Below are 16901 nucleotides of genomic sequence, written 5' to 3' on the forward strand. Positions count from 1 at the left end.
ATGAACATCTCACTAAAAGTGAAAAAATGAAGTTCGACACACATTATCCCTGACTCTCCCATGTTTTTCTTTCGATTAATTTCTGGAGTTACAAAACACAACACACTTGAATTTTACTTGAAAGAAAGATAGAAATTGGTGAAAATACTTATTAGGTCTGGCAGCAATTCATGAACAAGTTACAGTCAATGTTTGAATTAGTGATGGTTCATCGTTGAGCTCTAATTGAATATCATTAGTTTGAAACAATCACTTTGTTCCTCACTCCATAACTGTTGTCTGATCCAGTGAACATTTTCCAACATTTTGTGTTGTATTGTCAGAAGCTGCAATACTTTTAGGTTTTAGGTTTTATTTGGCTGTTTTCCCCCCCTTTATTTCTCACATCAAGCAATAAAACAAGTTCCAAGAAATTGACATGCGCGGGCAAGTACTGAGTGATACTAAAGGGAAAATTATGACAGGTCGCTACATGTCTCCTGCTTGTAATTAAAGAAAGACACAATGGCCTCCACCCCTACTCCAAAAAAAATGTTTCAACCCTTTACAATTACTAGTAGATCAAGTCTTTTGTCTGAGAAGGGTTTGCATTTAAATCCATTCTGGGGGCGTTTTTGCAAGAGATATGGGCCAAGATAACCAGTCATCATTGATTTCAAGTGCTTTATATTTACTACTTGAAACTCGTTTACATATATGTAGTCATTTAGTGGCATTTAGTACTTCAGATAATCTGGTGATTGTTTTTCTGTTAAATCAGTGAACACAATGTCATCTCCCCAGTTCCAGAATGCAACAATGAATGACGTAAACCTTCATAATACTTGGCTCCACTTTAATCCTTTATTAGATGGGACAATCTGTTCTTTCACTGTGTTTGCTGAACTATGAATCCCAGCTATAAAGGCACTTACAGTTTATGTTTCCTGCAGTCAATTGTGAGTTGCTCAACGAGTTTTATATACACAGAAAAAGACAAACCATCAATGGACGAGCAGTTAATAATATCTTTCACTTTAATGTCTATCTTTAAATCACGTGACATCCTGTGTTACTTTCCAGATGCTCATTTTCTTACATTAAAGGTCAAACAGAAGGAAAAGTGTGCAATGTGTCTGGCCGGCCTTGTAGGCATCATTATCAAAATCATTGCTGGGCAATAACAACAAGTCATGGGAACTGGAGTATGCAATTTAATCTCTCAGTTCTGTTCTACCACACCAGATGATCTAGGCTTCTCTGTGATCTGATGCCAAATATTCAGCTTTACCCATATCCCTTAAAACCTCTGGCTGATGAATATCAGATTCAGAATATCTGACGATGTAGAATCATTGTGGGAAGTGTTAAGAAACTGCAAGGGTAAAATGATGGGAGTTAGATACTGGCCTCCGAACAGTGGCCAGGATATGGGGTATAAATTAAAATGGGAGATAGAAAAGGCGTGTGAAAAGGACAATGTTATGATTGTTATGGGGGTTTTCACTATACTGGCAGATTTGGAAAAATCAAGTTGGTGCGGGAACCCGAGAGCGAATTTTTACGCTGTTCTGGATTGAGAGTTGTGTAATGAACCGGATTTGGTTAGAGAGCTTAAGACAAAGAAACCCATAGGAGACAGTGATCATAATATGATAAAATTCACCCTGAAATGGGAGAGGGAAAAGCTAAAGTTGGATGTATGACTATTACAGTGGAGTAAAGGGAATCACAGAGGTATAAGAGAGAAGCTGGCTGAAGTTAATTGGAAGGGGGCACTAGCAGAGCTGATGGCAGAGCAGCAATGGCTGGAGTTTCTGGGAGCAATTTGGAAGATGCTGGATAGAAACATACCAAAAAAAGAGAAGTGTTCTAAAAGCATAATGGTGCAATTGTGGCTGACAAGGGAAGTCAAAGTCAACATAAAACCAATGAGAGAGCATGTAATAGCACAAAAATTATTTGGAAGTTAGAGGACTGGGAAGCTTTTAAAAGCCAGAAGGAGGCAACTAAAAATTCTCAAGGGCAGAAAAGATGATATATGAAGATAAGCTAGCCAATAGTATCAGAGCAGATACCGAATGTTTTTTCCAGATATGTAAAGAGTAAAAGAGATGCAAGAGTAGATATCGAACCAATGGAAAATGATGCTGGAGTAGTCATAATGGGGGACAAGGAAATGGTGAACGAACTGAATAAGTATTTTACATCAGTCTTCGCAGTGAAATACAACAGCTGTATGCTGGAAGTTCAAGAGAGTCAGGGAGCAGAAGTGAGTGAAGTTGCTATTAATAGGGAGAAGGTGCTTGGGAATCTGAAAGGTCTAATGGTAGATGAGTCACCTGGACCAGATGAACTACACTTCAGGGTTCTGAAAGAATAAGCTGAAGGGATTGTGGAGGCACTAGCAATGATCTTCCAAGAATCACCACATTCTGGAATGGTTCCAGAAAACAGCAAAATTGCAAATGTCACTCCACACTTCAAGAAGAGAGGGAGGCAGAATAAAGGAAATTATAGGCCAGTTATCCTGAACTCAGTGGTTGGGAAAATGTTGGAGTTGATTGTTTTGGGATATTCCTGCCATTATAACATGAGGTGTTCAGTGACTTTCTGAGTGCATCTTCCCTCTCCTGGGCATTCACTGACCTGGAATTCCCAGGAGTCCATGACAATGTTATTGATTTTTTTTTCTAGGAGATTAAGAACATCATAGAAATGTTTTTTTTCACTGCCCTGTGGTTCCTTACAATGGGGGAGTCAACATAAAGCTAAAGACATAAAAGACTACAGATGCTGGAATCTGGAGCAAAAATCAAACTATCCTGCTTGATCCAAAATGTCAGGCATTCCTTTACCCCATAGATGCTGCTTGACCCACTAAGGTCCTCTAGCAATTTGTTTGTTTTTCAAATAAAGCTACTGTACTTGTTTTGAGCACTTGGCTGTTGTGTCCTTTTCAACAGAGTGGGTAGAGTTTGGTCAGAATGGCAATCCCAGTGATGTTGGCCTGAGAGAGGACACCAACACTGCTTGAACCTATTCTGCCAGTGGACTTGGGAGGCAGTGCCCGTTAGTGGTGAATGTCCATTGTCTTGAAGTTTCTACTGTAGGCTTTTCATGTCCCTGAAGGATACTAAAAGTAACGATTTCTGCTGCCTAGTCAACCTCAAGGCCTTGGTCTTCAGACATTGTTTTCCTCAGTAGTCCAAAGGCTGAGAAAGCGCACGAGAAACGGTAATGAAGTCATTATCAATATCTGCCTGTGGTGAGAAGCAGTTCCTGAGACAGGGAAAGTGATTCACATCTTCCAGGGTCTTGAGGCTCTTGATTGTCAAAGGGCAGTATGGTGCCTTAGGGCAGGTTTCCCTTCCATGCGTAAACCCTGCCACTGATATAATTTGACGAAGAAGCCAATGATGACTTTGCGTTTGACCTCCAAATATTCAAATGTCACCTGCATATTGTAAATGAGTGGGTTAGGTTGGGGTGATCTTTGTCTTGAACTGGAGAGAATGAAGGTTAAAGCATTTCCTAATTGTCCTGTAGATTAACTATGCTCCTACTGAAAACTACTTGAAGATGAGAAGCAACACACAAAATGCTGGAAAAACTCAGCAGGTCAAGCAGCGTCAATGGTGGGGGTGGGGGGGAATAAACAGATGATGTTTCAGGATGAGGTCCTTCATCAGGGTTGCTTTGGATTTCCATCACCTGCACTATCTCTTATGCTTATGATTTTCATGGTAAAGAGTGGCATTAGAATGAGATAGATAATGCAATGACACAGCCATTTTGATCCTTGCCTGCACTGGGTTAAGCTTTGTAGTAACATGATAAGCCCTGGTCCAGAAGGAATTCATTGTGCTTGAATCCTTCTCAGACTTGGTTAATATCAATGGACAAATGGTGTTTAGAAATGAAAGAGAAGGATTTAAAAAAAAATCCTGCAGTATAAAATACCTCCTGCTGTATTATGTTGTATGAGACCCTCTGTCACTGCTCCCCCCATCGTGATTTCCACTGCTCCCCTGCTCTTTGACTAGCCAACCAACACTTCCCAGCTCTTCCACCACACTTCACATATCCCCTCTGCCCTCTCAGTCCAGCTGAAGGGCCCCGACCTGAACATTTCCCCCACAGATATTGTCTGAACCCCTGAATTCCTCCAGTAGCTTGTTTAATTGTTCTGCTTCCAGCATCTGCAGTCCCTTCTGTCTGCAGGATGTTTATGATAGTTAATCAGAAGAAGAACATAACAGGAAATAATAATGCCACTGAAATTATCTGTGGAGTTTGACATTTGCATTAAATACAGTTCTGCATGGAATGCCTGAACTATAATGCATATGGAAATAATTTATTTCTACAGATACAGCAGCAATATTCCCACTCCTTCCTGTTCCTTTTCTAACACCCCAAAACTCCATGCCAAACCTGAAGCTAAGACTTGGGCTCAGTACTTGGATCAAACTGAAACTCACAGTCACCCTCGGCTTACACAAAAGTCTCCTTGATTCAGTCCTTCTCCACAAAAGTCTCTGAACGTATCTACGGATGTAACAGACTTGTAATACTCTTTAAGTACAGTGGTTCAATCATCCACAGGAGAACATCATCACTCCTTAACCCTGGGCTCTCCCAGTTCACCCTCTCCATGCCACATCTCTGTGGATGGCTTTGTGACTCAAATTCCTCCTTTGTGTGTTTGCTTGCCAATTCCAGCTTCCTCTTTGGAACTACTACAGCTGACTGTTTTTATCTTGGTTTGCTATCCACTAGGTCATACCACATCTTTTCTTTCTCCCCTCGCTATCCTATCCCAAACTCTTTGTTACCCCTAGAACCACACTGAATAACAGGCCCTTCGGTCCACCACATATGTTCTGGCATCAGGCATCCATTTTTCAGAACTTGGCCCATAGCTTTCAATGGTGTGCCATGCACTTATCTGCGGGCAGCGCAGTGGAGAAGGTTACTGTGGTGTAAAATGGGTCTGAATGGTTGGTGTGGAGATAATAGGCAGATGTTCCTGTTTTTACTCTTTATCTTTCTTTGATGTCATGATTCTACATGTTGTGAGAACATCTGCCTCCACTATCCCCTCAGTGGGCTCCATTGATCATCTTCCGGGTGAAAAATAAATTCTTCCTCAACCCTCCTCCAAGTCTCCACCCTTAACTCTTATGACCTCTGGTTAGAGACAGCTCTGCTAAATGAAAACAACTTTTACTATCTACCTTATGCATGCCTCTCTTAATTTCGCTTACCTCTTTCAAGTATCCCTCAGCCACCTGTGCTCCAAGAAAAGAAAATCCTGCCTATCCTGTTTCTGTTTCTTGTCATAACTGAAACATTCCATCCTGGTAGGTCTCGACAATAAATTCCTTGGCACTATTCTGGGACCATCACAAAGGACGTACGGCTGCACCTCTACTTTCTTAGAAGTTTGCAAAGATTCAGCATGACATCTAAAACTTTGACAAAGTCCTGTTGGAGCACAGTGGAGATTGTCCTGACTGGTTGCATCACAGCCTGGCATGGAAACACCAATACACAAGAATGGTAAAGCCTACAGCCTGGTCCATCTCAGGAAAAGCCCTTCCCACCATTGAGCACGTCTACAAGGAATGCTGCCACAGAAAAGCAGCATCCATCATCAAGGAGTCCCACCATCGAGACCACGTTCTCTTCTTATTGCTGCCATCGGGAAGGAAGTACAGGAGCCTTAGGTCCCACACCACCAGGTTCAGGGAACAGTTATTACTAATCAACCATCAGGCTCCTGAACCAACATGGATAACTTCACTCACCTCAACGCAATAAATTTATCTGTAAATTTATTATTTGTGCAGTTTCTTGTGCACATTGGTTGCTTGTCAGTTTTTGTGTGTAGTTTTTCATTGACTCTATTGTATTTCTTTGTTATGTGAATACCTGCAAGAAAATGAATCTCAGGGTTGTATATGGTAACATATACGTACTTTGATAATAAATTTACTTTGAACTTTATTATAATGAGATAATCCAGAATTATGCAGAGCGCTCTGATGTGATATTTTATAAACTTGAATCAAAACCTCCCTGGTCTTATATTCTAATTAAGGCAAATATCTTTTATAATCTTCTTAACCACTTCTATCTGTGCTGTGGCGTACATGGCCAAAGGATTTTTGGACATGTACACAGAAGTTCCTCTATTCCTCTGTTGCACTTAAGGTTTTACCATTTGTTCTGTACATCTCAGTCTTATCAGTCCTCCCAAAATGTATTTCTCCTCAGCCTCTAGAATGCCTCTGGCCAAAGATGGTTCCAAATATTATAAAGAAAATTAGCTGAGATACAGTGTATCTGTGGAAACCAGCTGGAGCATTTACTGACAGGTTCCAAATATTATTGATTGTTTTGAAAACTATTTAAGTGTTTCAAGTTGGGAATAGAATATCTTAACTACATTTTGAATCTTCTGTCAATATCCAGGACTTTCAAGTCAGAAGCAGCCCAATTCCTAAGTACCTTTATTCTGAATTCATACCACACTTTTAACCTATCTCAAGTGAAAACCTCTTTACAATGTGTCATTTCAATTCACTGACTCATTGTGAGTAATCTGACTAAAAGTGTGTGTGCGCGAGTGAATGGGTTGGGGGGGTGGTGACTGAGGGACAATATGGACATCTTCCTTCCTGCAGGTACAAGAAGCTGTTAACCTCTGACCTCTAATCTTCCTTCACCAGAATCTCCAAGGCTGTTTCCAAAAACCTGCAGCTTTTCTGTCTGCCCTTCGGGGTGCCTCAAATGTCCTGCTGTACTCCAGTCAACATACCTCCAACAGAAGTGCCCCAAATTTCCTGTGGTGCGTCAGTCAACATATCGGCAACAGAGATGTGCCAAATTTTCTGTTACATACCAGCCAACATATCTTCCACAGAAGCACCCTTAATTTCTTGTCATATACCAGTCAACATTCTTTCAACAGGGGTGCATGCTTGGAGGCAATAAATGAGGTTCCACATTTTCTCTACACAATAGTCAAGTATGAAATTAACAGACGTCTGTTGGAGCATCACCAGGCACATTTCTATCATGATAATTAGCCTCAGATATCTGACTACAAACCAAAATCTTGATAGCACAATACCACAGCAACACACACAAAATGATGGAGGAACTCAGCAGGTCAGGCAGCATCTATGAAAATGAATAAACAGTTGACGTTTTGGGCTGAGACCCTTCTTCAGAACTGGAAGAGAAGGGGGAAGATGCCAGAATGAAAAGGTGGGGAGAGGGTAAGGAGGATGAAGTTACTTGGCTTAATGACAATGAAGTTGAATCTAATGATGGGTGAAGCCAGGTGGGTAGGAAAAGATAAAGGGCCGGAGAGGAAGGATTCTGATAAGAGAGGGGAGTGGACCATAGGTAAAGGGAAGGAGCAGAGGACCCAAAGGGAGGTGATAGACAGGTAGTAGAGATAAGAGGTCAGAGTGTGGAAAAGAAGAGGGAAGGGGATGGGAAAGTTTTTTTAATTGGAAGGAGAAGTCGATATTCATGCTATTAAGTTGGAGATGCAATATCAGGTGTTGCCTTTCCACCCTAAGTGTGGCCTCATTGTGGTGCAAGAGGAGGCAATGGACCGACATGTTGGAATGGGAATGGGAATAAGAATTAAAATGTCTGCCCACCGGGAAGTTCGGCATTTGGCAGAAGGAGTAGAGACGCTTGACAAAGCGGTTCCCCAATTTTCGCTGGGTCTCACCACTGTAGAGGAGGCCGCATCAGGAGCACCGGACACAACAGACAACCCCAGCAGGTTTGCAGGTGGAGTGTTGGGAGGACTGGTCAAGGCCCTGAGTGGAGGTGAGGGAGCAGGTGAATGGACAGGTGTGGCACTGAGGCCACTGGCAGGGATATGTGCCGGGAGAGAGGTGACTGAACCATGGAATCATGGGGGGAGCTATCTCTGTGGAAAGCGGCGGGGGTGGGGGTGAGGGATGTAAAAGTATGTTTGGTGGTCGAATCCCTTTGGAGATGGCGGAAGTTGCAGAGAATGAGAATCGGAATTAAAATGTTTGGACACTGGGAAGATCCACTTTACAGTGGCCAAGTAGTTCCGGGAAAAGTGCAATACCAACAGCAGTGTTTCACACTGACCTAAATAACCTTTAGGCTTTAGCTCTATGCAGCTTCATGGAATTTCCACTGTAATTCTTAAATATCTAACTGATCAATTATAGCTGTACCACCATAACATTGTTAGGGCATCTGTCTGAAAGACCACACTTATTCATTTCTTAGCTGGTGCTTTGTGAAAACAAAATTTCATCTAGTAGCTAAACAAAAGCTGTATTCATCTTTAGAATGAGCTATCCTATAAATAGAAGCTAAGGTAGTCTTTGGAATGTATTGAATTACATTTATTGAATGCTTGGTCCTCATATCATGATATTTGAGAAGTCTTGGTAAAGCACCTCTCCCAATATAACCAACAGTTTAGAAAAATGTCTCTTGTTGCTCTAGAAATCAACAGCTCACACTTCCATTTGTTAATTTAGCTCAGCTCAATACGATTTTGGTTCATTCAAAGGATACTCCTGACTGATACAACGAGCCCTTATTGTCCTGGAACTGAGTGGCTTGCTAGGTCATTTTACAGAGCAGCTAAAAGTTAGCAACGTTCTCATGGGCCAGGACTCACATAAAGACCCTACTAAGTAAAAATAACAAATTTCCTTTCCTTAAAGAACTTAAACACATATCATGGGCTTCAGTTGAGAGTTTGGTACTCCCATGGTTATCATTGCTGATCACAGGTTCAAAGTGCCAGATTTAATTCATATATTTCCATATCCCTGTGGATAATGAATTGAATGAATGAATGAATTGACTTTATTTCTTACACCCTTCACATACTTGAAGAGTAAAAATCTTTACATCTCTGTCTAAATGTGCAATGTGCAATCATAGTAATTAATAATTTACAATAAATAGAACAGTCAATGTAACATAGAAATACACTCAAATCAGTGTGAGTTAATCAGTCTGATGGCCTGGTGGAAGAAGTTGTCCCAGAGCCTGTTGGTCCTGGCTTTTATGCTGTGATACCGTTTCCCAGATGGTAGCAGCTAGAATAGATTGTGGTTAGGGTGTCTCAGGTCCCCAGTGATCCTACGGGCCCTTTTAACACACCTGTCCTTGTAAATGTCCTGAATCATGGGAAGTTCACAACTACAGATGCGCTGGGCTGTCCACACCACTCTCTGCAGAGTCCTGCGATTAAGGGAGGTACAGTTCCCATACCAGGCAGTGATACAGACAGTCAGGATGCACTAGAATATAATGTACCTGCCTCAGCTGTAATGTTTCATGTTACTGTATAACAAGTAGCTTTTAACATTAGTCACTGGCAAATCAAAGGCATCACAAGACAGCTGGGATAATTTTTATGGTTCATCCTTTGATCTGCACAAGAAGCTATTGAAGTCCTTTAGCAGAAATATCACATCATGACATTTGTCCACTGGTCACTGATCAGCAGAGGGATTGGAGTTAGGTTCACTATATTTGTGTATTTTTATGTACCCTCCCAGTTTGTGAGCGGTGGAGAATAAGCTCCTCCAAGTGGATTCAGATAGGCAATGAAAAGAGATTGTTTTGGCATATGATAATTAAGCAAGCACAGAGTCAAGCATTTGAGCAGGAACACTCACAATTGTACTAATTGCTGTTGTTTGTCAAAGTCAAAGTAAAATTTACTATCAGAGTACATGCACGTCACACGTACAACCCTGAAGGTCATTTTCCTGTGGGCATACTCAGCAAACCTATAGAACAGTGACTGTATACAGGATCAATGAAAGAGCAAGAGCAGAGAAGGCAACAACAAACTGTTGAAACGTATCTATAAATAAGGAGCAATAAATAACGAGAGCATGAAATAACAAGATAAAGAGCCCTTAAAGTGGGACTAATTGGTAGGTTTTTGGTAGGACTAATCAAACTAGGCCATACATGGTAAATGGTAGGGCATTGAAGAATGCAGCAGAACAGAGGGATCTAGGAATAATGGTGCATAGTTCCCTGAAGGTGGAATCTCATGTGGATAGGGTGGCGAAGAAAGCTTTTGGTATGCTGGCCTTTATAAATCAGAGCATTGAGTATAGGAGTTGGGATGTAATGTTGAAATTGTACAAGGCATTGGTAAGGCCAAATTTGGAGTATTGTGTACAGTTTTGGTCACTGAATTATAGGAAAGATGTCAACAAAATAGAGAGAGTACAGAGAAGATTTACTAGAATGTTACCTGGGTTTCATTTCCTAAGTTACAGAGAAAGGTTGAACAAGTTAGGTCTTTATTCTTTGGAGCGTAGAAGGTTGAGGGGGGACTTGATAGAGGCATTTAAAATTATGAAGGGGATAAATAGTGTTAACGTGGATAGGCTTTTTCCATTGAGAGTGGGGGAGATTCAAACTAGAGGACATGAGTTGAGCGTTAAAGGGCAAAAGTTTAGGGGTAACATGAGGGGGAACTTCTTTACTTAGAGAGTGGTAGCTGTGTGGAACGAGCTTCCAGCAGAAGTGGTTGAGGCAGGTTCGATGTTGTCATTTAAAGTTAAATTGGATAGCTATATGGACAGGAAAGGAATGGAGGGTTATGGGCTGAGTGCAGGTCGGTGGAACTAGGTGAGAGTAAGAATTCGGCACAGACTAGAAGGGCAGAGATGGCCTGTTTCCGTGCTGTAATTGTTATATGGTTAAAGTGAGATCATTGGTTGTGGGAACACCAAAAGTAAAACGAGTGTAGTTATCCTCTTTTGCTCAACAGCCTGATGACTGAGGGGTAGTAACTGTTATGGAACCTGGTGGTGCGAGTCCTGAGGCTCCTATATCTTCTACCTGATGGCAGCAGCGAGAAAAGAGCATGGTCTGGGTGGTGAGGATCTTTGATGGTGGATGCTGCTTTCCTACAGCAGTATTTCATGTAGATGTGCTCAATGGTTGGGAGGGTTTTACCCGTGATGTACTGGGCCGAATCTAATACCTTCTGTAGGATTTTCTGCTCAAAGGCATGGTGTTCCCAAACCAGGCCATAATGCAGCCAGTCAGTACACTTTCCAACACACACCTGTAGAAGTTTACCAAGGTTTTTGATGACATGCCGAATCTCCGTAGACTCCTGAGGAAGTAGAGATACTGTTGTGCAATTACATTTATATGATGTAATAAGATGTATGTGATAAAACTAATAATATTACAGGGCTACACAAAAAAACTATGTTCTCCTGGTATAAAACTTCAGTTAGAACAGAATTAGAATATGATCTCCCGTTTTGATTCCCTCACATGGTAGGTAATATGGCAGTTCCCAAATCCTCAAGGTATAGAGGCACCATTGAGAGCATCCTGACTGGCTGTGTCACTGCCTGGTATGGGAACTGTACTTCCCTCAACTGCAGGACTCTGCAGAGCGTGGTGCGGACAGCCCAGCACATCTGTGGATGTGAACTTTTCTCTATTCAGGACATGTACAGCAGTAGGTGTGTAAAAAGGGCCCAGAGGATCATCAGGGACTCCAGTCACCCCAACTACAAACTGTTTCAGCTTCTACTGTCGAGCAAACGGTACCACAGCATTAAAGCCAGGACCAACAGGCTCGGACAAAGCTTTTTTCACCAGGCCATCAGATTTATCAATACACATTGATCTGGTTGCATATCTGACTAAACATACATGTACACAAAATAACTATGTGTACAGTCTTAGTGTTTGGCCAATATCCTCTCACATTTCCCTTCCTTATTGTTTGTACGTAGTGATGGAAACACAACATAAAAATTTTTTCTCCCTCTTTGTGAGATAGCTGTAAGAAATAAAAATTCTAATAAAATAATAATAATGTAAAAATTAAACTGAATAATTCCAGAGGAGGATTTCAACTGTCATGCACAGTTAAATTTGATTACTCAGTGATTTAAAACTTGGGGTTATTCATTTTTGAGATACATAAACTTCCATCATCTTCACATCCGATCAGACTCCCTCATCGATTTTTTATACTTGAATGATGTCCTCATCTCCAATAGTGATTTTCCAAAAGCTGAAGATATGTATTTGATCCTTCATTAGCAGTTTTCAAACGTAGAGTACAATCTTGAAGCGATGAAACTTAAGTGTAAATAAGCGTAAGTGTGCGGACAACAAAAGATATGACATTTGTCGGCCCCCAGCTGCAAACGGCTTCGAACAGAGCACAAAAATGCAACTTACTTTCTTCACTTTTGCCGCGCTCCCACTCATGTGACTAGTTACCATAATAAACGTGCAATACAGAATTCAATGCAGATAACAAACGGGCGCATGGCTCCTACAGTAGGCTTCATACTTACTGAAAATTTAAAAACTGCAGATGCCGGAAACCTAAAATAAAAGTAGAAAATGCTGGAGACTTCTGTTTCTAGCAAGTCAAACATCATCTGTTGAAAGAGAAACAGAGTAAACATTTCAGATCAAAGACCTTTGCCAGGTTTACACCATTTATAATCTGTTGCACAAAATCATGCACACACACACAATGCTGGAGGAACTCAGCAGGTTAGGCAGCATCTGTGTAGGGAAATAAACAGTCGACGTTTCAGTCTGAGGCGGCAGTTTTGGAAGGAAATAAACAGGTGTTGTTATGACAAATTCCTGACGAAGGGTTACTGATTAACAACTTATTAGTGATTTGTCAAGGCGATTGCTTTCCTTATAAGTTAGGGTTTTCTTCGGAATTGAAATACATACCCTAGCATTCATCTTGTACCGTGAGCCTTTTCACAGCCGCACCATTGACCACAATGTCCCGAGCATGTGGGTTTCCTCCCACGTTCTAATGACAGATATGTTAGTAGGCTCATTAGTCATTGTAAATTGTCCTGTGATTAGAAGAGGGTTAAATAGCTGGGGTGCTGGGTGGTGTGGTTCAAGGGGCTTGTTCTGTGCTGTATCTCTAATTAAAATAAAATAGAATAAAATCTTGTCAAAGAAGCCTTTTTAAATAAAGTCACTATACTTGATAGCTGCCTAGATAGATAGCACAGGGAATTTAACAAGCAATTCTTTACCATTGATTTGAACAGAGAATGGTCTCAAGACACAGAAATTGATATTTTTAGAACTGTTTCTATGTATAAATACTTGAATATGTCCAGGAGTGGATGTAACTTTCTAGGTTTGTTTATATATTTGGAATTATTAAAATCTGTGCAGGAGTCTGTCTCTGATCGTTTAGGGGCCACCTACTGTCCATACTTTCCTGCTGCATGCAATGCTTTGGTGACTCAGCGCCTGCTGCCCCTCCTCCTGCAAGTTCCCTCTGGTGAGCAAGTGGGGGCAGATGTTTTTTTTAAATTTGACATCGTTAGATCACTGTTGATCACAACATTCATGCCCTATGCAATACCAAGAATTTTTTTTAAATAGCAGAGAAGAAGGATGGAGATACTAATATTCAGAGTAACAAAAAGGTGATTTATTTCTTCTAATATACCTGAGAGAATGAGTCAGCAAGGAGTAAGGAAGACATATAGAAAATTGCTTGTTATTGCATGGGGAGTATAAAAATATTACAAGGTGTTTATGAGACCACACCTGGAAAATTGCTACAAATTTGTTTTTCTTATTTAATGCACTGGAGACATTTGAGCGATGATACATAGGGTTGATTCTTAGGATGAATTGGTTGTCTTATGAAGGAAAGATAGCTTAGACCTACCCTTGCAACACACATCAAAGTTGCTGGTGAACGCAGCAGGCCAGGCAGCATCTCTAGGAAGAGGTACAGTCGACGTTTCGGGCCGGGACCCTTCGTCAGGACCAAACAAGTCCAACTACAGGAGGAAGGTTCACCAGGCTACCCGCTGCTGGAAACAACTGGTTTCTATATCTGAACAGATTAAGTACAGCAACATCAGCCAGATCATTCCCTGTACTGTTCAAACTTAACTGAGTGTAGGAAAGCATCCAGATAGACCAGCAGATGGACAATATTATTGAGCCACCTGTAAAATAACATGGTGGAGAATTGTTATGTTGAAGTTCGGCCGAGATGAAGGTTGCTGTTGGACACTTGGATTGTCAGGGTTGTATCTGCATTATAGTCATGACCATCTTCCTCTGTAACCTGCAAGCAGTTATTTCATGTACCGTAAGTGGGTATTACTTTTCAATAAGGCGCGTTTGACGCCTCTGGGCTCGTACTTGATGGAGTTTAGAAGGATAAGGGGGAATCTCATAGAAACCCATTGAATATTGCAAGGCCTGGAGAGAATGGACATGGAAAAGATGTTTCCGTGAGAAGGATGGTCTAGGATCCAAGGGCACAGCCTCAGAATGAAGGATGTGCCTTTAAAATTCCATCAGCCAGAGGGTGTAGGATCTGTGGAACTTGTTGCAGAGAGTGCCATGGATCATTGGGTGTATTTAAGGTAGCGATCGACAGGTTTCGGATTGCCAAGGGTTTAAAGATTATAGGGAGAAGGCAGGAGAACGAGTTTGAAAAACAAAATGAGCCATGATTCAATGGTGGAGCAGACTTGATGGTTAAATGGCCTAATTCTGCCCCTCTCTCTTATGGTGTTAAGATGTCATCTTATGCACCTTGCCTCAATATGCACACAGGTAGAAACTGCTTAGTGGGTCAGGTGCCTATGTGCCATCTACAGTAATGTATCCAACATCATTCCCGACTGAGTCTCACAAAGGCCACTAGAGTCCCATGAACTTCAGGAATGATGCCAGAAAAACATTGAAACCACTCAACACTTCAAACTGTTTAGAAAATAACAAGATCTTGCTGGAGCAATACTGGAGTAATAATGATGCTTACCTTTCACACACAAATTATCCAACAAGTTCTGAAAACTAAGAAAGGGAAGGTCATACCATCCCCCATCATTGATCTCCAAACACTTGACTCTCCGTTAGTACAAGACCTATCTGTTTGACCCTTGTACATTTTCAGGAACTCAGTCTCCACAGCTCTCTGGAATAGAACACATTGGGTGAAGAAATTGGGGAGATATCCTCTAGGCTAGGGGTTCCCAACCTTCTTGATGCCATGGGCCCCTTCCATGACCCGAGGGGTCTGTGGACCCCAGCTAGGAACCCCTGTTCTGGGCACTTGTCCTTTCACACCCCTTCATATTCACTAATTCTTCCAAACGTCAGCAAGGGTAGGTCTAACAACAGGAATTCTGCAGATGCTGGAAATTCAAGCAACACACATCAAAGTTGCTGGTGAACGCAGCAGGCCAGGCAGCATCTCTAGGAAGAGGTACAGTCTACGTTTCAGGCCGAGACCCTTCATCAGGACTTAGAATTAGGCCATTTAGCCATCAAGTCTGCTCCACCATTGAAGCATGGCTCATTTTGTTTTTCAAACTCATTCTCCTGCCTTCTCCCTATAACCTTTAAACCCTTGGCAATCCGAAACCTGTCGATCGCTACCTTAAATACACCCAATGATCTATGGCACTCTCTGCAACAAGTTCCACAGATCCTACACCCTCTGGCTGATGGAATTTTAAAGGCACATCCTTCATTCTGAGGCTGTGCCCTTGGATCCTAGACCATCCTTCTCACGGAAACATCTTTTCCATGTCCATTCTCTCCAGGCCTTGCAATATTCAATGGGTTTCTATGAGATTCCCCCTTATCCTTCTAAACTCCATCAAGTACGAGCCCAGAGGTGTCAAACGCGCCTTATTGAAAAGTAGCTGACCCACTTACAATACATGAAATAACTGCTTGCAGGTTACAGAGGAGGATGGTCATGACTATAATGCAGATACAACCCTGACAATCCAAGTGTCCAACAGCACCCTTCATCTGGGCCGAACTTCAACGTAACAATTCTCCACCATGTTATTTTACAGGTGGCTCAATAATATTGTCCATCTGCTGGTCTATCTGGATGCTTTCCTACACTCAGTTAAGTTTGAACAGTACAGGGAATGATCTGGCTGATGTTGCTGTACTTAATCTGTTCAGATATAGAAACCAGTTGTTCCTGTAGTTGGACTTGTTTGGGAGGTTGACAGAGAGCAAGGCAGCATGGGATAAATTACCATAGGAGGGAGGGGGAAGAGCTTGAGAAAGTCTCTCAGCCTCAAGTCAAATTTTGCTTTTTCTCCATAGCATCTGCCAAAGAAACATGGTGTAAACTAGAAGTAGCGACTGAGGGAGTTGGCAATGGTGCAAAATCCTTCTTTGTAGGACAGTAACGTTTCACTTAGACCATAAGACTGAGGAGCTGAATTAGGCCATTTGCTCTGCTCTGCCATTTCATCATGGCTGATCCATTTCCCTCTAAGCCCCATTCTCCTGCCTTCTCCCCATAACCTTTAACACCCTGATTTATCAATAACTTATCAAGCTCTGCCTTAAATGCACGCAGTCACCTGGCCTCCACAGCTGCCTGTGGCAACGAATTCCACAGATTCACCACCCTCTGGCTAAAGACATTCCTTCTCACCTCTGTCCTAAATGGACATCCCTCTACTTCGAGGCTGTGCCTTCTGGTCCTAGATTCTATCACCAAAGGAAACATCCTCTTCATATCCACTCTATCTGGGCCTCTCAACATTTGATCGGTTTCAATGAGATTCCCCTCATTCTTCTAAATTCCAGCGAGTACAGGCCCAAATTCCAGATCCAATCAGTGTTGGGTGCAGAGCACTGCAAATTAAGTAAAAGTACAGCAGGGGCAAGCAGTGCGGCCATTGTTGGGAGTAGGCCAGCGGCGAGAGAGGGAGTACTTTGACGAGAAGAGGCTGAGGCCAAAGACATAGGTTGGAGGATTTGGTCAGGTTGCCCATTGTACAGTGCAGGCAGGACGGCAGATATGGCAGTGGAATGCTCCTCCTGTAGGATGTGGGAAGTCATGA

The sequence above is a fragment of the Mobula birostris genome, chromosome 3 (genome assembly GCF_030028105.1).
Source record: "Mobula birostris isolate sMobBir1 chromosome 3, sMobBir1.hap1, whole genome shotgun sequence".
Classification (NCBI taxonomy): domain Eukaryota; kingdom Metazoa; phylum Chordata; class Chondrichthyes; order Myliobatiformes; family Myliobatidae; genus Mobula; species Mobula birostris.